Source organism: Suricata suricatta, chromosome 10, assembly GCF_006229205.1.
Source record: "Suricata suricatta isolate VVHF042 chromosome 10, meerkat_22Aug2017_6uvM2_HiC, whole genome shotgun sequence".
NCBI classification, from domain to species: Eukaryota; Metazoa; Chordata; class Mammalia; order Carnivora; family Herpestidae; genus Suricata; species Suricata suricatta.
Window position 1 is genome coordinate 128,709,062 of NC_043709.1, and position 21,863 is coordinate 128,730,924.

A 21,863-nucleotide genomic window follows, 5' to 3' on the forward strand; every position below is an offset into this window, starting at 1 on the left:
TTCCTCTTTGTGTCCAGTGAGGAGGCAGGAATAAATTCCCATAGAGAATGAATTCTTGGTAAAAATCCAAACCCTGAGAACTCCACACTTTGCATCGAGTTGATTTTAAGGCAAAGAGATCTGTGCCACAGTCCCCTGGGATGTGTTTGTGCTGGGGCCCACACAGGCTCCCGTAATGTGATTTGGCTTGAGTTATGCACTTGTTAGTCAACTGCAACTTTTACATTTCATCTGGTGTTTGGCCATATAAATAGCCCTGTCTTTACTGGACACAAGATTCTGCCCTAGCCTGACCGCCCTTTTAAATTAAATGTTACAGAATCAATGAGGTATCATTAAGGGTACACTGCCTGGATGAAAAAACATTCTAAGCAAAACCTTTAGGTATTTTCTGGGTAGCAGGTTGGGAAGGGGGCCTAATGTTTGGAGCCACTGGATCACATAGGGTGTGTTTTTATTTCCCCTTACTCTGTTTTGACATATTGATGAATCACCCCAGAATGGCGAATAGTGGATCTGATGTGAATATCTCAGCTTTCCCATCACTATAAAAACATCCATTAAAATATGTCGAAGCTATCAATGATAGGGGAAGGTAAGCAAAAGTGGGAGGGCAAAAGAAGGGAAAACAACAGAAAACTAAAAATTCATCTTATAACTGAAATCAAGATAAATTATAGACATAGTATGCTTCTTTTGTAAGCCACATGCATACTGAATTGGAGTCTCTGTGTCCATGTGAGAATGACCAATGCCAGCTCTTCGTTCAGATACTTGACTTTACAATGTTGGAAGAAAGATCTCTGGTTAGAGTAATTATTTATACAAATCCACTCCAGTGAATGGACCCTCATGGTGTATACCATGTCACCCAATGGGTGTGACCAAACAGCCCCTTGGAATTCTTTGTAGAAGAAGTATTAGATTAGGAGTCAGTGGTAGAATTGGGACTGTGATCTAATTTCTTTACAGTGTGTCCTTGACATCATATATGTGTACACATACATGCATAAATCTATATACATGTGAACATACATGCATAATGCATATATACATGCATTACCTACTTATGCATGTACTGTGAGTCTGTACACTGTCATTCTGATTCTAATACATCATTGTATGTTAAAATGCATTTTTTTCTTGATTATGGAATTTAGGAATTAATCTTTTGTGACACCTGGGTGGTTCAGTCAGTTGAGTGTCCAACTTGTGATTTAGGATCAGATCATGATCTCACGGCTCATGGGATTGACCCCACATCAGGCTCTGTGCTGAGCTTAGAGCCTGCTTGGTATTCTCTCCCTCTCTCTCTCTCTCTCTCTCTCTCCCTCCCTCCCTCCCTCTCTCTCTCTCCTTCTGGCCCTCTCCCCTGTTTGCTCCTGCATAAGTGTGTTCTATAATCTGTGAATTTCACTTGATGGTTAGTAAATAGATGTTACAAAAAGAGTTTGTAATAAAGAAGGGAGTATGGGGAAGAATAGGGTTGAGAATCATCATTCTGTAATATGCTCTGTTCATCTGCCTATCACAATATTTTCCTTCTATTATATCTTCCAACTTCCAGGACAACCATAAATCATTAAAATTAGGAATCCTGCTATCATCTAAAATTTCCAAGTCAATGTGTGTAAATCTGAAGGCAGGACATTCTCCTTCAACAAACTGTAGCTGTACCTTGCGTGTTTCTCACATTCTTATCTAGACTCAGACTTCTTGATACATCTTAGCTACCTCCCTTTCCCCATTTGATTTTTATCCCTGAATCCCTAATAGTAGTTGTGGTGGAGATGCCCTGTGTGTCCTAACGTTTGTGCTTATAAACATGGTATGGGCGATGGCAGAGCTTGTGGACATCCTGAAGGACAGAATGAATAGTCCACTGGAGAGTGTAGAGCTACCCAAGCTGAAAGGACATCACAGAAACTGGTAGAACAGCCATTATGGAAGTAAGGGACCAATGTTACAGGGGCACCTGGGTGGCTCAGTCAATTAAGTGACCACCACCTCTTGATTTCTTCTCAGGTTACAATCTCATGCTCATGAGTTCAAGACCCACATTGGGCTCTGTGCTGGCACTGTGGAGCCTGCTTAGGGTTCTCTGTATCCCTCTCTCTCTGTCCCTCGGGTGCTTTCTCTCACTCTCTCTTTCAAATATAAATAAACTTTAAAAAAACATTTAAAAACCCAACATTACAATAACTCACAGACGACAAGTCCTGAAGACCCATAGATTTCTTGGAAATGCACTGGACGCTTCACTAGGACACATGTCTCTCTGTTGGTCCTTTTTGCTCACCTTCCCATTACACATTTATTGTATGTCCCAGCATCTCTGGAGTTCTGGGTGCATGACCCACCTGGATAGTTATGCCTCTCTTTTGACCTTAGAGTTTAACTCCTTTCACATCAAACCAAGAAGTGCCAGTGGAGAGGCTAACCCAGTTTTTTCAAATTATGCTCCTATCATGCCATCTACTCAGATAATCCTCAACTTTCAGTTCTGATAAATATACTTTTGGACTGTTTTCTGAGGCCATCAGTAATCCCATGCTCATCTATCTAACTGACCTATCATTCACTTCTCATTCCATTTCATTCTGATTGCTTCTGACTTGTTACACTTATTTCTAGTTCCAAGTCTCTGGTCTCATACATTTTTCCCCACATTGCATGTCCTTCCTTCTCCCCAGCTGTCCTCAGAGCACTTCATCAAGGGCCCAGCCTGAGTCCCACCTGCCCCTCGCAGTCCCCCCTGCGGCTGAGCACAGATTTCCCTTTTTCCACAGATTCCTTTGGCGCATACTGAAATTGCTACTTGAACTACTATATTAACTATTTATTCTATGTGAGGCTTAATTAATGAATTCAGTGATGGAAGGCTTCAATTATTTTTTCATGCTCTTTTACTTGGCACAGAGCTGGTATTCAGTTGGTTAACTGAATAAATTGAGTTGAATAAATCAGTTGAATAAGTAAATCATGGCTAAAATGAATAAGTTTTTTCAAGGTTTATTTATTTTTTGAGAGAGAGACAGAGTATGAGCAGGGGAGGAGCAGAGAAAAAGGGGGATAGAGGCTCTGAAGCAGGGTCTGCGCTAAGGGTCTGCACTAACAGCAGCGAGACCAAGGTGGAGATTGAACTCATGACCCACATGATCATGAGCTGAGCCAAAGTCAGACGCCAAACAACTGAGCCACCCAGGTGCCCCAAAGGGGTTCAAAATGTTCGAAACTCTGGGGAAGAGAAGGTCAGGAAATCCTTTACTAGCTTTAAGGAAATCAGAGAACTGCAACAGTTAGAAAAATCAACTGCGTTTAGCACTGAAGTGTGGGATTATAACAGAATGCCAGGACACTACTGGCTAGCCTTCATATCTTTCATATGGAAACCCCAGGTATCTGCCAGGAAGATGCTCGCTTCTCTTCCAAAACTTGGACAGGTGGCTCTTACTGGTGGGATCTAACTTGGAATATGGCTACTACAAAATTCTGTAGCATGGAGCTCCGGCCAGCCAGCTTCCAGCCTCTCTCCGGTTGCAGAGGAGAATATCCAAAGGGAGTGGAGATGAATCTCAGTTTCCAGTGTGCGTGTGTGTGTGTGTGTGTGTGTGTGTGTGTGCGCGTGTGTGCGTGTGCATGTGTGTGTGTGTGTGTGTGTGTGTGTGTGCGCGTGCGCCGGAGTGCATAGGCGCCACCGCAGTCAAGGCTAAACACCAGCAGGTAGAAGATGCCAAGGAAGACAGAACTAAACCATTTGCCTTGAAACCAGTCAGAAATGCTCAGGAAATTGAAAAATTGAAATGTAATGGAGTGTTTGGGAAGCTAAAGAGAAAGAAAGGAAAGTGTGTCTCAGTAGAAATGCAAAAATGAGACAACTATTTACTATAGTAAAAAACTATAAATATGTCAGTAGTATAACATAGGAAGAAATAAGAATGTGTGACAACATATTTTTTCATAAAAAGAAGTTGATATTTACTAAATATTGAACATGTGCATATCAATATACCTATTAGTTAGAAATTTGGCAGTTTATTTTTCACAAAAACAAACCTGTCAAAGAATTAAAATATTTTGCATTTGTAGAATGGAAAGATGAGATAGGAAGATGGAAACAAGAGACTAATTTTTTTCTTTCAAAATAATCTTTGGATGCTGAATGGCATTTTAGGTTTTATTTCATGTTATATACATTTGTATGTAATACTTTGATAAAATAAAAGTAAATTTGAAGTGGGAAAATCAGTGAAATGAGAAGTCAAAATCATATCAAAACAGGGGCGCCTGGGTGGCTCAGTCGGCTAAGCCTCTGGCTTCGGCTCAGGTCAGATCTCACGTTTGTGGGTTCGAGCCCCGCGTCAGGCTCTGTGCTGACAGCCAGCTCAGAGCCTGGAGCCTGCTTCCGGTTCTGTGTCTCCTTCTCTCTCTGCCCCTCCCCCTTTCATGCTCTGTCTCTCTCTGTATCAAAAATAAATAAAACATTAAAAAAATTTTTTAAAAATCATATCAAAACATAGAGAACATAACCAATGATTGAATTTCAGAAGTTTAGGGGGGAAAGAATTAGGAAAACATTGTTTAAAGACATATCGATAAACAGAAATAACTTGTCAGGAAGGATAAGCCCAGGTATCTGCAGGTGTCAGGCTCTCAACACTTTCCCTTTCAGGATCAAATTAATCCACTCCATGGGAACCTTATTGCGAGTCAGGTAATGGGGAGCAGGGTCAATTAATTATCTGCAGTGTAGCAGTGTCAGGAAGCGCATGGGCTCTAGCCCTCACAAAGAAATTCTGTAGTAAGATTTTCCAAGCCATCCACATGTTAGCAAACAGTGAATGTTGCCATTTTTTTTTGTCCTAAGTCATTATTCATTTATAAAAAGATAGCCCTTTACTCCGACATGGGATATACACTCTGCCGCGTTCAATATTTAAAAGTTACAGTCAAAGGGAATATTTCTTCTAGCTTGTGGGCTGGTTCACCTTTCAGAAAAAGAAGTCCAAATATTTATTCAGTGTCAGTTAGGTGTAATCCTTCAATGGTTTTCCAATACTCCTGGGGCAGAGGCTCTGAAACCTAGAATGGCCTCAGAGAACTAGAAGTCTGGCCTCTACCCTTCTTGGCTATCCCATGTCACTCCATCTTTCCTTCTAAGGCAGCAATGCTGATTTCACCGCACAAGCTTTTGATTGCACAGTTTCTTTATATAATATATATATTAATTTTTTAATGTTTTATTTATTTTTCATACAGAGAGAGACAGAGCATGAGTGGGGGAGGAGCAGAGAGAGAAGGAGACACAGAACCGGAAGCAGACTCCAGGCTCTGAGCTGGCTGTCAGCACAGAGCCCAACGCGGGGCTCAAACCCACTATCGTGAGATCTGACCTGAGCTGAAGTCAGAGGCTTAGCCGACTGAGCCACCCAGGCGCCCCGACTGCACAGTTTCTTATTCTGAATTACTGTTTCTTTTCTTTGGCTAAGTAATTTATATATATATCCCTTAAAAAATCAGTTTTAACATTGTTTTCAGAGAAGACTTTCCCTGACCAACTTTCTCATCCCACACCAGACCAGATCAGGCTTGCTGATGCTATGTTTCTAGAACACTTTCTTTCTTCAAAGCATCTGACATACCTTATCATAAGACATTTTTATCATTTATCAAATTTATCAAAATATAAAAAATATCATTTATTAAAATAAAAAATACATTCTATTTAATTAATACATTCCAGGCCAAGCCACTGCAACACATTGATAAGGCTGTACCTGCTTTGTTTCAGCACTGTTTCCATAGGATCTAGCACCAGAGGTGGGAAAAGGTAGGTATTCACTAATATTTTTAAAAATGAATAAATAAATGAAAATATAGTTGTAAGGTTGAAAATTGTTAAACAAGACATGCCTGAGCAAATAAGTTTAATAAATATTTCATTATTTGAAAGGTATCATTATCCTTAAGATATGTGTTTGATTTAAAGAGAAAAGATTCATAGAGCTGTAAGATTCAAAAGAAATGATTTTTTTTTCCTTTTCTTATAAGGGGTAATATCAGATCATCATATTCAGGACACACAACTAAGCACTTGAAATACAGCTGCATTTTTGAAATAGTCAAAGTACTTCTTAGTAATGTAGTTAACGTCCTTTATGGGCCAGTCTAGACCAAATTTTAAGAAAGTAATGATGGGATTTCAATTAAAGCACTCTAAAAATTATAATAGAAAGTAAAGGCAGATTATATTACTAAAATCTCAGTGCACAGTTGCAGTTGATGGTGAATATTTAAATGACACTTCTTCTCATAAAATAAAATCCAAAAGTCTCTTAGTTTTAGTTGTTGATTCAGAAAATGCAAAGCAATTTGTCAAACACAGTGGTTTGAAAATGACTCAAATAAAATGAGTTTATGACACTGGTGCATATGGTGCTTAATGATCATTAATATGAACTTTTACATTGGTTTTATTTTCTTACAATTATACACTGTTAAATGCTATAGAGCAAGAAGAGCAAGGGAAAAAAGATAATGGAAAAATTTGTGAAGAGATGCATCTTTGATGTTTCTTGATGTATCTGGATGTTTAAGTTATTCATCTATAGTTTTTTTTTGTTAGTTTGTTGGTTTTTTTAATAGTGAATATGTGCCAGGGAGTATCTTACTCCCTGGGTTTGTGTTGCTTCTTTTTCCTCCGACATTACACCAAACTAAAGTACTCCTCATAGCCTCACCCTCTGCTACTTAGCTGAGAGCATATTGTGTTATTAATAAGAAACAACTTTTTAATAGCAAAGCCTTAGTTCAAATGTCAACTGTAGGGACACCTGGGTGGCTCAGTCAGTTGAGAGTCTGACTTCGGTTCAGGTCATGATCTCACAGTTTGTGGGTTCGAGCCCTAGATCGGCTCTGTGCTGACAACTAGCTCAGAGCCTGGAGCCTGCTTTGGATTCTGTGTCTCTTTCTCTCTCTGTCACTCCCCTGTTCACTCTCTGTCTCTCAAAAATAAATAAAATGTAAACAAAAAAAATTTAAATGTCAACTGTAAACATTTGGTCAATACACTGATTCTACCCAAATTTAGTTTCCTTATTAGTAAAACAATTCTAAGGTTATTTACCTCATAAGCATTTTGTGTCTGTATATTATTTAATATATGAAATACATTAAAAAATGCTAAACACATAGTAAAGGGGAATGTTTGGAAAAACTTTGAGATTATAGTCATACTTCAAATTTGAAAGTTAGAAATAAGAATTAGTTAATCTCTTCTAGCTCCCCTGAATGGTATAATTTTATACCATCTTTTGTCAATGTTTAAATCTAAAGATTTCTTTAGAGGCTCAGATATAATAACTATGACATTTCTTAACTAATTGTCATTTAAATTCAATAATAAAGCCAAGAACATCTGCATTTTTGTTCTATAAACAGTACCTTATTTTAATGAGTGGTACACATTGTACCCAAGGTTTCTGATTTTTGTGAATGCTTTTTGAAAGCTGTTTGAAAGCTGTGGCTGTGGTCAGTAACAGAAGAAATGGTTTGTCACCAGCTGGGTTCAATACCTACAGGCCATTAAAATTCTCCTGATAAAATTCTCCTTCGGTAAATAAGGCAATACATTTGTCAGACTGACGGATATAGATAGAATTTATAGATTTCTAAGGAAGCAAACAGGGAACATGTATAAATACAGATCTTGGCAGAAAGAAGACTATACAAGAACCAATAAGAATACATATTTCTAATAGACTCTTGTAATATTCTGATGCCTTCCTGATCACATTCAATTTGATGAGGGCTTTTAGCTTTTAGAGTTAATATTTCCCAATGACTTCTAAAATTAACATCAACAGAGGGGAAGACAAAGATATAATAAATAGCATCTGTTTCACAAAGCTGCTTGGTGGATGAAAACTTGAAAAAACATATAAATCTGGAGACTATATAAATGTGCTAACACACACACACACACACACACACACCTGCATACCAATTTTAGAGCTAGATAAATCCACAAGTCTGTTTTCAGCTTAGGCACAATTCAAGAGGGAAAAGTCTTATATCTGTCATTTGTCAAGGTTTATTTTAGAACCTGATAATTGCTTGGTTGTAAATGTGTAAATATAGTTGTGAGATAACCTCAAATCAATTAAAAAACTGAAACCTGACTGGAGGAGAGAGGAGCCCAAGAAATAATCAGGATGTATTTGCATAGAAAGAGTAAAGTGCAGATGAAGCATGTAAAACAGAAACAACTTTTAGTACTGTTTTTTTGTTATCTTGAAATATCAGAGGTACTGGGAATTTTAAGGCCTCAGTTACTTGAATAATTGTGTATGCATGATTTTATTGTGTATGTATCTGTGAGACATATACCTATAAGAATCTAAAACTATTCCTTGTACTATCAACTAAAAAAATATAGGAAAAGCATGGAGAAGCATCTAAAGTCAAGCTCTTCCACTTTTATCTGTGTTAGAATGAAAATCCACTAGGTATGGCTTTACCATCATCATTTATCATTATAACTCGGTACCATTGTTCCAACATCCCCCTAATATCATGTAAAGAAGAGAAAGAAAAAGGAAGGAAAGAAGGAAGAAGGGAAGGAAAGAAATGGATGAGGGAAGGAAGGAAGATAAAATAATTGGATTAGTGAAGCTGACTTGGTTGGAAGTAGAGCTGCTTGGTAATCAAAATACTCTTAAGAGTTAGTTATTATTCTAATTAATCTAATATCTTTTAAATATGAAGAGTATTTGGGTTTGTTTTTGATATTTTAGTCACTGGGAGAAATTTCTGGATATTGACTTTCTGATTGCTGAATTCTCCACTATCTTTCCTATATTTATAAGTCCAATAATAATGTGAATATTATTATTTAATATAGAATGTTGGAATTATTTGTTTTGTATAAACTCAGGCAAAACATAGAAATAAATACATTACGGGGTGCCTGGGCCGCTCAGTTGGTTAAACACTTGCCTCTTGATCATGGCTCAGGTCATGCTCTCCTGACTTGTGAGACTGAGCCATGTGGGATTCTTTCTCTCCCTCTCTCTCTACTCCTGCCCCCTTCTCTCTCTCTCTTTCTCTCTCTCTCTTTCTCTCTCTCTCTCTCTCAATAATAAACTTTGAAAAACATTTAAAAATATATTACAGTTGTTAACGCAAAGAAAATTATATGTGAGATTTTAAAAATTAGCAAAGAAAGCAAATTTTAGTGTTACAGAGCCTGAAAAATCCAGGGAAGAGTCTCAAAAATCATGTTATTGTCTTAGGAGAGGAATTCATCAAAATTGCCCAATGCAAAGAAAGAGTATGTTACTTTACTTCAATAATACCTCTAGTACATAATGATCCTATTGGGAAATTATTTTCTCAAAATGCTTTCTGTAAAAAACGAAAAAGAAAACAAGTGCTTGAGTTTTATTTTTTGCTTTTTTGCTTTAATTAACTGGGTTTTTAAAAAAACTTTTTATGTTTTTTATTTATTTTTGAGAGACAGAGACAGCACAAGCAGGGGAGAGTCAGAAAGAGAGGGAGACACAGAATCTGAAGTAGACTCCAGGCTCTGAGCTGTCAGCACAGAGCCTGACGTGGGGCTCAAACCCATGAACCATGGGATCATGACCTGAGCCAAATTCAGATGCTTAAGTGACTGAGCCACCCAGGCGCCCCTTTAATTAACTCTTTTAAGGGCATCTGGGTGGCTCAGTTGGTTAAGCATCAGACTCTTAGTTGTAGCTCAGGTCATGATCTCACAATTTGTGAGATCAAGCTCCACACTGGGCTCTGCCCTGATGGCGTGAGGCTGCTTGGGATTCTCTCTCTCCCTATCTGTCTGCCCCTCTCCTGCTTGTGCATGCTCTCTTTCTCTCTCTCTCTCTCTCTCTCTCTCTCTCTCTCTCTCTCTCTCTCTCAAAATAAATAAACTTTAAAAAGTTTAATAATTGCTTTAATGCACATATAAATGCTCATTTAAAAAAAAGAATAGGTGATCAGATTTAAAAGTAAAGAATGTTCAGATGTTGCATTTTTAGAATTTCACTATTTTTTCTTCATATCAATATTCAAACTCAACAAAGCCCTAATCAAAACAATAAGCATATAATGTTAGAAACACAACATGACCTGGGTTTAAAATTAAAAAGACATTCTGTTTTCAACCCAGATGGAGTCACAAGTCAAAATTCACCTTTCACCAGAGACTAAGAAGAATAAAAAGACAAAATATGAGGAAAACTATTTTAAAGAAACTGTAAATCATGCAAGAGAAGACAATTATTTCTAAGAAATTAGAAACAAATGAGATGATCTCTTGCACTTCTCAGTTCATTGCCAAGGGAGTATTTCCAGGTCATGATATTATATGGGAACCATGATGGGCCCAGGGGTCTCCCTGAGATGAGACAAAGCTAAAACCCTGATCAGGAATGACAGCTAAAATTTACAGGACAGAGTGGGAAAGCTGCACACAGAGGGAAAACTCAATCAGCATCTGCAGAGGATCCCCCTAAATTCTTCACATCAGTGAATGGATGTGAGAACATGAACTGTGGCTGTGATAAGTACCATTAAAAAGATGGGAGGGGAAAATCCCTAGGGCTCAAACGTGGTTGAGAACAATTCCTTTTCCTACCACCTGAAGTGAGAAACCTCATAATTCACAGGGTATCCCATGGAACACACAGAAAAACTTTGCCTCAGTTGTGGGATACAGTTAACACTGGATAAACACTCTCTGGTCCCACATAACAAACATTGAAAAAGATGTGAAAGGATCAATTTACTATCAAGTTAACTGAATCATGTCGTTTTTATTTTTTTTAATGTTTATTTCTTTATTTCTGAGAGAGAGAGAGAGACAAAGTGTGAGCAGGAAAGGTGCAGAGAGAGAAGGAGACACATAATATGAAGCAGGCTCCAGGCTCTGAGCTGTCAGCACAGAACACGATGTGGAGCTTGAAATCATGAACCATGAGACCACAACCTGAGCTAAAACCAGATGCTTAACAGACTGAGCCATGCAGGCACCCCAATGAATCACATCTTGATACCATAAATCAAGAGCACTTATAGGAATGAAAAAATACCTGGCACATAACGAGTAAAATCTAATAAATTATTAGATATGCAAAGAAGCTAAAAACTATTTTTTGTAATTTATAGAAATGGCATCCATCAAAACCAACCAAACCAAAATGATACAGATAACAGACTCACTAGAGAAGAATATAAAACTAGTCATTGTAACCATATTTAATATGGTCAAAACACAGAAGACTGAGAATGTTAAATAGAAGTCTGAATAATACTGGGGGGAAAAGACTCAAACTTGACTTCTAGAGATGAAATTACAATGACAGGAATGAAATGTGGAAGAGTTAACATTGTGCATTACAAAGGACAACATTAAATATAAAGCAATACAAAACTATGAAATGAGAAATAGAAAAAAGACAAAAAAAACTCCAGAACATCATGATTCATAAAAAAAACCCTCAAGCATTTTAATTAGAATCTGTGAAGGAAAACAGACACCAAGAAAGTGACTTTAAGAAATAATACCCCAAATTTCCAAATTTAATTAAAAACATGATCCCACAGCTTCAAAAACTCAGTGATCCAGAAAACAAATATCAGAATAACAGCAGATTTCTCATCAGAAATAATGTGTGTCAAAAGACAGTGGAAGAACAAATTTAAAGTACTGAAGTAACTAAAGCAATCACAAAACAGCTAGTTCTAAATACAATGCAAATATCTTTCAGAAATGTAAGCCAAATAAGCACCTTTTAGACCCAGAAGAGTTGAAATAATACAACAGCAACAGAGATACACTATATGAAAGGTTAAAGGTTGAAGGAAAATTATAAGATAAAAATAAAAATGTATACAAAGGAATGAAAAGCAGAATTGACCATTACATTGGTAAATATACAAGGCTATATTTATGATTATTTAATATCTTTAGAAGATACTGTACTAAGAGAATAAGAAGACAAGCCACAGCCTAAAAAAAAATAAAAATTAATTAACAACAACAACAAAAAGATCTGAACAGACACTTCAATTTCAGCTTAAAACCACAATGAGAGTTGCTAAAATCTAGAACACTGACAACACCAAATTCTGGCAAGGATGGAGAGCATCAGGAACTCTCATCCATTCCTATTGTAAATGCAAAATTGTGCAACCACTTTAGAAGGCCAGCTAGGAACTTCTTACAAAATTAAACATACTTTTATCATATGATCTAGCAATCACTCTTCCTGGTACTTACCAGATGAGTTGAAAATTTATGTCCACACAAAAACCTGCACGTGGATGTTTAGAGCTGTTTTATTTAAAATTGCCAAAATTTGGAAACAGTCACAATACCCTTCAGTAAGTGAATGCATATATTAACTCTGGCATGAGCAGACAAGAGAATATTATTCATTGCTAAAAAGAAATGTACTACCAAACTATTAAAGACATGAAGAAAATGTAGATGTGTATTTCTAGGTGAAAGAAGCCAGTCTGAAAAGACTGTGTTCTATGTATAATTTCAACTATATGGCATTCTGAAAAAGACACTATGGAGACAGTAAAAAGACCAGTGGTTTCCAGAGGATAATGGGAGGGAATAACAAATAAGCAGAACACAAGAGTTTTAGAAGAGTGGAGGTATTTTGTATGATACCACAATGGTGGATACCTGTCGTCATATATCCATTAAAACCCATAGAATGTACATCACGGCATGCACAAAACCCAAAAAGTATGCAACCCTAAGGTAAACTATAATGATATGTCACTGTAGGTTCACTGATTATAAGCTGTTGATAGTGGATGTGGCTACATATGTGCAAAGGCAAGGGATATATGGGAACGTTCTCAACTCTCTAATTGATCTTGCTGTGCACTTAATTTTTTTCTAAAAAACAAAGTTTATTAACAATGGGAGAGAATGGATTGGTTAAGGCAAAAATAATAATTGTCTGATACATATGTATAAGTAAATCTATGGTAAGACTAGTTCAAAGAATGGGAGGACAGAAAGAGAGGTCTATTGTCATAGGGTTATCATACGTGAAAGTATTATTGACACACATGGAGAATGTGATGAGTAAATGATATATAATACAAATCCAAAAGTAACCAATAAAATAACAAATAGTCATATCCAAGGTACAACGGAACAAATAAAATGCAATTATAAGCGATGCTCATTAAAAAGGGCAAAAAGGAGGTGCAGGAGTCTGACAACATTTACCCCACCCTTGGCCCTCCATGTGGTCCATCCCCAGCAATGACCTCCCTCAGGGCTGTGCATCTCAGGCCCCATGGAGGGCAATGTATGCACTGACTGGAGTGTGAGAAAGCTTGTCCTGATTTTCCCTAAAGTGGCACATAGAAGGTACTACTTTATATAACTCGTAGAGATGACTAGCGCACAGATGGTGCCACTTTGGATAACTACCCTGTGACCTCACCACCATGCCCCTCACTCTATAGAAGCTGGGGATCAAGGTCAGGCCTGGGTAGAGAATGGGTGTGTACCGTCTGGATCATCCATCCACCTGAATCCTCCCGTCAGCGAGTTACCCCAAGTAAAACTCTGTAATGGAACAGAACTGCTTACTTCATTCTTTGGTCTTAAACTGCCTTCTCAGTTTGGAGGATACTTTAAGACCCTCCTCCAGTCTTCTAACAGAGGAAGAATGAAGAAAATTTGAAAAATAAATCCAACTTTATCAATAGTCAGAATATGTGTTATAATTTGTACATCCCAAATTAAAATGCAAAGATGATCATTTGTCTCAACAGGCAAGGCCCAATAAAAAACTGATCCAAATATAAAGACACAAATATGTTAGAAATTAAAGAGTAAGAAAAATACACCACTAGGAAAACACCAAGGAAAGGAAAACTGTATTACTATCAGAGAGAGTAGATTTTAGAGTAAATATCACTGAGGATAAATATGCCCTTTATAATATGAGAAAGAAGTCAGTACATCTAGAGGATAAAACAGTTCTAAATAATTATGGACCTAACACAGACTCACAAGTCATATAAGTCAGTCTGATAACACAGACTCACAAGTTATATAACTATACTAAGGAATTTTAATAACTGACTCTCAATTATTGATAGAATAAATATACAGGACATAAGCAAGACTATAAAAGGCTTGAACAATATTCAACCAATTGACGTAGCGATACATTCAGAATCTTCCATCCCAAAACAACAGAATCTGCAAATACGAGAATCTATGCACATATGGAATATTTACTAAAAACAAAATCATCTGGCCCATAAGACAAGTTGAGTAAACTCAAATCACATAAAATATGTCATCTGTCCACAATGACTTTAAATTAGAAATAAATAACAGGGGGGAAATCCCCCAAATTTGAAATGTTTGGAAATGAAATAACATGCTTCTAAATGATTTAGAATTAAAAAAATAAAAATGAAAATCAGAAAATCTTTTGAAGCCAATAGAGATAAAAACAAAACAGATTTATTTAAAAACAAAAAAGATTCAAACCAATATCCTCAGCTTCTACCTGAAGACAAGTTTTAGAACCAATCAAATCCCAAATAAGAAGAAAAAGGAAATAGTGCATATAGGGGCAGATGTCAATTAAATAGAAAACAGAAAAATAGAAAAATAATAATAAAATCATAAGCTGGTTCTTTGATAAAATCTAATAAAAGAATCAACTTGTATGTGGGAAACAGAAGGAATAGGCAATGATCTGTTCTAGGACTGAAGGCACTGATATCATTAAATGCTGTAGAAACAATATAATTCTAACCTATGAACAACTCGATGGTAATTACGTTGACATCATAAATGAAATAGAAAAATTCCTTGAATGTGTTAAAGTACAAAAGCTCAATCAAGAAGAAACAGACCTCCACAATAGTCCTGTGTGTATTAAAGGAGTTGAATGCACAGCTCCATTATTGGCTGCTTTACCTTGCATTTTTATGTTATGGAGGTGGCCTCTTTCCTTAAAGCTTATGAATCAACCTCTGCTTGCTTCAAAATTTTCTTCTACAGCTTCCTCACCTCCCACAGCCTTCACAGAATTGAAGAGTCAGGGTCTTGCTCTGGATGAGGCTTTGGCGTAAGGGAATGCTGTAACTGGTTTGATCTTCTATCCAGACCACTCAGACTTTCTCCATATTAACAAGAACTGTTTTGCTTTTCTTATCACTTGTGTACTCTCTGGAGCAGCACCTTTAATTCCTTAAAGAACTTTTCCTTTGCATCCACAGCTTGGCTAATGGGTACAAGATGCCAAGCTTTTGGCCTATGTTGGCTTTCAACATGCCTACCTCACTAAGCTTAGTTATTTTCAGCCTTTTTTTGTTTTGAATGTTTATTTTTGAGAAAGAGAGAGTGAGTGAGTGAGTGTGTGTGTGTGTGTGTGTGTGTGTGTGTGTGTGCATGTGAGCAGGGGAAAGGCAGAGAGAGTGGGAGACACAGAATCCAAAGCAGGCTCCAGGCTCTGAGCTGTCAGCACAGAACCCGATGTGGGGCTTGAACCCACGAACTGTGAGATTATGACCTGAGCTGATGTTGGACGTTTAACTGACTGAGCCACCCAGGAGCCCCTCTAGCTTTTGATTTAAAGTGAGAGACCTGCAAGTCTTCCTTTTATGTGAACACCTAGAAGCCACTGTAGGGTTACTAATTGGTCTAATTTTGATAGTGTTGTGCCTGAGGGAACAGAGAGGACTGAAAAGAGAATGGGAGAGGGGGAAATAACCAAACACACATTATTATTAAGGTCACTGTCTTCTATGGGCACAGTTCATGTTGCCCCCAACTCAAAATTACAGTAGTAACATAAAAGATCACTGACTAGCATAAAAATATAATAATGATTTTTTCAAAAAGTCTGAAATATTGTGCAAATTTCCAAAATGTGACACGGATGCATGAAGTGAGTCAATGCTATTGGAAAAAAATGGTGCTGATTGACTTGCTCCACGCAGGGTTGGCACAGAACTTCAATTTGTAAAACACATCAGATCTGTGATGCACTATAAAACGAAGCACATTAAGACAAGGTCTGCCTGTGCCTGCTTCTGCATCATTCATGGATTTGATAATATTAATTTGCCAACAGAGTAGGTAAGACCACATCGCTGGAACCAGAGGTCAATCATGAGCTATGTTTTGTATAGCCAGTACCATGACTTAGACCAAGGTGGAAAGAAGTGGAAGATACTAAAAGTGTAAGTAGGAAAGGTTCAGGATGTTGAGTGGGGATATAACTATGCATTTAGTAGTTCTAAGTACTTTGTTAGTTTGTCACAGAAAATGGAAAAGCAATAAAGAATCTAATCAGGTCTCCAAGTGTTAGAATAGGCAGTTAGGATTTAACAGGATGCCTGGAGACCAACAACGAAGGGGGTGGGGTGGTTAAAGCCATTATCAGGAAGTTTAGCAACTTGCCTAGGCAGTGTTCCGCAAACAAGATCCCAAGAAGCCAGACCAAACCAGATAGGTCCAAGACAAAGAAGGTTGGAACCTCTGACCAAGTAAGATAGAAAAAGCATGAAAGCCTGCTCCAAAGAAATTCCCTCCCCAAATAATGAATACTCCATCACTCAGTTAACAACTGCCAATAATAGATAGAGACCCAAATGATGGGCACAGCTCCTCCTGGAGCTCTCCCTGTCTCAGATCTTGAGGGAGTATTCCCTCTTCAATAAACTCTTTTCTTCCACTGCGCAACCACTGTCTGGTACACTCTTGAATTCTTTTCTTGCCACGAGACTAAGACCCTCCAGCCATGTTTCTGGGACAGGCTGGGCGGGGACCTTAGGGCCCAGTGGACTTCCACATCTTCCCAACAACACTAGAAACCAGTCATTTTGAACAGTTAGAACTAAAATGTGCAACGCACATAAGGGCCAACTGCATGACAAGAAAGATTTGTATACCAGTATTTCAAAAAGGGTAGAGAAATCCAAATCATAGAAAATTTAAGCAGAAAGCAGAAGGGATGATTTATTAAATGAAATGTGAATTCAGCTAAGTTTGAAATTTGAGTAGTATTTACACAAATAAGGGTTGGGAGGAAATAGTATAGCAAAGTTAGAAAATGAGGAGTAAGATGGAGAGAAAACTGAATAGTTCCTGTTGGTTAAAATTGAGTTGGAATCTTGAGGAATGATAGTACTTCCAAAAAGGGGACTTGAGACAGGTTTCACGTCACTGACGTCCTCCCAATTTCTTGTGCTAGGTGTTGTGCCGGAATGTACAGAACACCCCAGGGAGTTGAAAGTTGGAAGTCAGAAAATTATCTCAGGAGCTACAACAGAAATCCAGGCTGGAAAAGCACTGATGAAAGCCTGGTCTTTAGTGATACTAACTCAGGTTCCCCCAAAGACTATCACCATAATCCGATAAAGCTACGTTTATTACTGACTGTTGCTTTAAGGCACGGTTTACTGTATAAGACCCTTAGTTACTTTTTAGAGGGGAGAACAAACAGGCAGTATATTAATGAAGTTCTGGTTGGGGGTGCATCTAGAGAAGGGTGGGGGTTCTATTCGTGGTTTGGGAAGCTTCTCATAAGGTTTGTGTATAGTTTATGACCCAATAGTGTGGAACTGATTAACAAAGCCAGGTGAGGGTTTTAAAGGAGTCTTCAGTTATCAGCTGAAAAATCTAATGGTCTGAAGGCTTTCCAAAGTCCTCTATTGTTCGAATAAATGGATTTGGGATTTGAGGGAGTTTCCTGAAACAAAGTTATCTGCAACCCTTTATCTACCTGGGTATTTCCTGAAATTTGTTATTATATCTTTATTAGATTTTAATACAGGCAGTTGGATAGTATATGATGCTAACGCTGACAGTACACTACATAAGCACAGCTAGTTGTGGTTCTCAGTAGTGCCAATGGCTGAGTAAAGGAAAGGGTTACCTAAGAAACAACATGATCTAGCCACCATTACATATACGGTACAATGAAAAGGAGAAATTAGGATGGTTTGTGGGTTGGTATTTTGAAAACATTGACCAAATTTTGTTATTAGAATTAAAGGTAAAAAGAGTTTACAATAAATATTGAGGACAGAAACCGTTGACTTAAATTCTACTAAATTTAGGTAATTATTAACCTAGTTAATTCAATGTGCATTCACTAATATAATTGCAAGGCATGCTAGTCACTTCAGATCATTTTGGAAACAATGGAGGTATATATAATGAAATAAAAATAATTGTGATACATTAAAATCCAGGTTAATAAGATAGGTTATAGTTCATTATAAATGTTTTTAGCAAAATCTCTTTTTTGAAAGTCTAGTGACTTTTTCTATACTAATTCATAAGGCTCTGGTTTTGTATTAAATTATCTGTACACATGACTTTTACTCTCTTACATTTTGTATTCCTTGTAGGTATCAAAGAAAAACTGTGCTGGACAGAATTAAACAGGCAAGGAAGACCTTATTCAAAAATATTGGGCTAAAAGATCGAGATTGAATGCGACCCCACTAAGTTGGCAGCAGTAAGCTATCTGTGTTTGGTAACTGTCCCTTATCCGTCTAACGTTTAGGCAATCTGAGAGGGACACGAAGTTCTTAGTGGTTGCAACATTTGTTCTCCTCCTGCACTTACCCCTTTGCAAAGACCAATGCCTTGTGTATAATTAAACATTTCCTAAAACTACAAGACGTTAAAAAGGAAAAGATCTCCCAGCACATCCAATCTGATCCTTCTGTTTATACATTCATACATACATAGCCACATACATGGATTACAGACTGCAGTAAATAAACTGCTGCACATGTACAAACACTAGATATGGCAATTTCTAAACAATGCTTCTGTGTTAAGAAAAGTCTGGTTTAGACATTTAAGACTATTTTAAAAAATCAGAACACAGGCTTTGATCCTACTGGGTTTTCCTTAGATCTTGAAAGACTTAGTAGCTGCTAAAAGTTTAAGTCAGCTTGACAGATAAACATCTTCAAGGGTCTGGCTCATCCCACGACTGTTCCCAAGCTTACTGCACTTTATAACACAAAAATTCATTCTTCTTTCTTAAATTCTGTCTTGTTTCAGAAACGGTATTTTCAGTTGGTGACATCTAAGACAAATCAATCTGTCCTTTTTAAGAATGGAAATACTGCAACAAGTCTTTGGGAAAAGGAATATATAATTTCCCTGGTTTCTTTTTCCAACTTGCATTACCTCCTCCCATCAGTGAATTCTACCCATTACAAAGCCTTGCCATATGAACCTAACAATTGTATGTGAAAAATTGTTTCCCAACCTATACAAGCCCTCCTTGGCTATTCTGTTTATTAAGTATTTTTTAATGCAAAAAGATAAGTTAATATTATTTTAAAGACTCATTTTATTAAAGCCTTAAAAAACTCCGCCCTTAAGATTTACATAAAAAATGAAACATGCAAAGGAACTCAAGTTTGCAATATTTGTAACACAAAGATTTCTGTCAAAAAAACAGTTGGAAATAACATGCTGTTTGCAATGTAATTGTTACTATTCACTATAGCAGAAAAGGCAAATGCAAAGAACTAACAGGCTGACAGCAGCCTAGTCATTTAAAACTACAGGTTGTCTCGGGAATGACAATGGTTTTGAAATTCAGCTCAACCCATGCTGAGAAGTTGCTAGCTCTAGATATTAGGGAACATTTAACACTTTAGTTGAATCAGTGTTTCTCTTTATTTTTTCCTCAGAACATTTCAACTAACCAAGGATTTCTTAGCCCTTTTTAAAAAAGCTAAGTGAAATGTTAAAATGGGCACAGATCTCACTGATCTGTGAGTTTCTGGTATCCAAATTTTTAATGCGGGCATTTGTTTAAATGCGGATGATCAATAGAGTTGTAAAACCCACAACTTGTTTCTTCTTCTAGGGAAAAAAGCATTAATACACGGAGTATAATTCTTAATAGACCCACATATTTGCTTAACCTTTTTTTTTCTGCTTTTATTCTTAAAGAAATTTCAGTTTCTATTCCGAAAGTAGAACTGTCCTCCTCAGGACACCTCACTTGAGCGATGTCCGTGCTTCTGTGTGTCCTTCTGGGTGCACTGCTTGTCCGTGACGACTCCTTCCCTGACCAACCTACAGTCAGGTTCTGTGACGCCCTCTTCTCCCCGAGGCCTTGACCTTTAACCCCCACCCCCCAGCCTTGCCTGGCCTGCACAGTAACAAGAATATTGGTAGGTCATTTTAGGGAGACTCCCTGACATCTGATCACCTTCCACATGTGACCGAACACGCCCTCGGTGAGGTCCTACTGTGGCCTGCCTTTGTAAGAATCCCATTAGGTTGGGTTGGCAAAAATCCCCCCAACTCTTGATCTCTCCTCTTAGTGGTTTCCCTTCGACCCCCACCGACAGACCTCCTCACTGTGCTCGCTCACCATAAATCTCCACGTGAGCACAATTCTATATTGACATCTCCTTTCCCCAACCGTAATAGTTTCTGACTTAAATTTGTTTTCACCACTGTAACTATGGTTTGTCCGTTTTTCTGGAACACCCCCAATGGTAGCCTTACCTGGAGTAAATCAGCTTTTTTAGAGGCCCTCAGCTGTGTCGCAGCTGCCACAAGGATCTTCGCAGACCAGAAGGTCCAAGCGGTTGGCCAGTCAATCTTCAGCTTCTGCCTTTAGGACCCTGCAGGCTTCTGACTGCACACAAGGGGAAGACGGAGGTGTAACAGTGCACTCTCTGTTGCGTTCCTAGTTCTGGGGCTCTTTTTCTTTCCAAGCTTTTGGGTTCATAGCTACTCAGTGACCACAGAGATTAAGCCTACAGACTACTTCTCCCCTTCCCCCCCCCCAAATTTATATTAGCTTGAATTTAAAGGTATTTTAGATATCATCCACCCCATCCATCTATCCTTCCATCCAATCTCCTACCATTTTACAAAGGAGGAAACTGAGGCTCAAGACTCTGTGTTTGCACCAAGTGGCAGATTTAAGATCAGAAACAGACCTTTAACAAACCTTTTAACTTCAAGTTAGGGTTCTTTCCACTATAATATATTGCCTCATAAAATTGACATTTTTTCATATTATACTTTTTCATTTTGTTGGTATTTTATCTCTTGTCAATAGACTGAATTGCCTTCAACAACATACCATTTCTCAGGCTTGGTATCCGTTTTTCAGTGATGCTGAGATAGGACCCATGATGTCAGACATAAGTGAGTGAGTTCAAGACCTGTTCTCCTAGTTCCATGTGCTCTCTCAACCAGTTATATGTTAAAGAGAGATTGGAGATATCAATAGGTAGCATTTATCACAAGTTATAAATGTGATATTGTAATATATCCCTCAGGAGTTGCTATACAAATGTTTGGATTAGTTCCTTTGTAGTTTAAATTTCAGACCTCATCAAAATACTTATCAAACAAAATTACAAAAAAAATCACCAGACTTTGGAGCTAAAAGAGCCTGACTTGCACAGTTTATGTTGGTTGATTATTCCTAGGAAAATCTCCTGCAAGTGTGATTGGATTGGTAAATGTCAGAGTTCAAAATGAATTGAACATGGTAGTTACAATGTCTGTTACACAAAAAAGCTCAGCATACTAGCTATCAAATCAAAGACAATGCAATCTGGACTTTATTCTTGTTTTCTCTACATACACAGCCGTTTATACAGTATTGGAATTTGGTCTATTACTAAGATGGGGTATTTTTGGATTTCATAGTGAGATTGTATTATATGATGAAACTCCTGTTACATTCTTTTCTTTCTTTTTTCCCAAGAAAAACTCATCTTTAAATAATATTCAAAATGACTGGCATTGTTTTACAGATTTTAAATGTTTAATTACTACT

The 21,863-nt window shown here is 37.5% G+C and overlaps 1 long non-coding RNA gene across 4 annotated transcripts in view; it reads right to left on the bottom strand.

Annotated features, from left to right (window-relative positions):
• The window catches only part of LOC115304915, a 216,649-nt gene that overhangs the window by 154,773 nt on the left and 40,013 nt on the right, over positions 1–21,863 (bottom strand). For 3 of the 4 annotated variants that reach the window (XR_003914667.1, XR_003914668.1, XR_003914665.1), the window contains exon 4: positions 20,573–20,705. This is a non-coding gene — a long non-coding RNA (uncharacterized LOC115304915). Of the gene's footprint in view, positions 1–20,031; positions 20,135–20,572; positions 20,706–21,863 lie in introns of those variants that run through there. The other variant, XR_003914666.1, reaches the window with a different exon arrangement.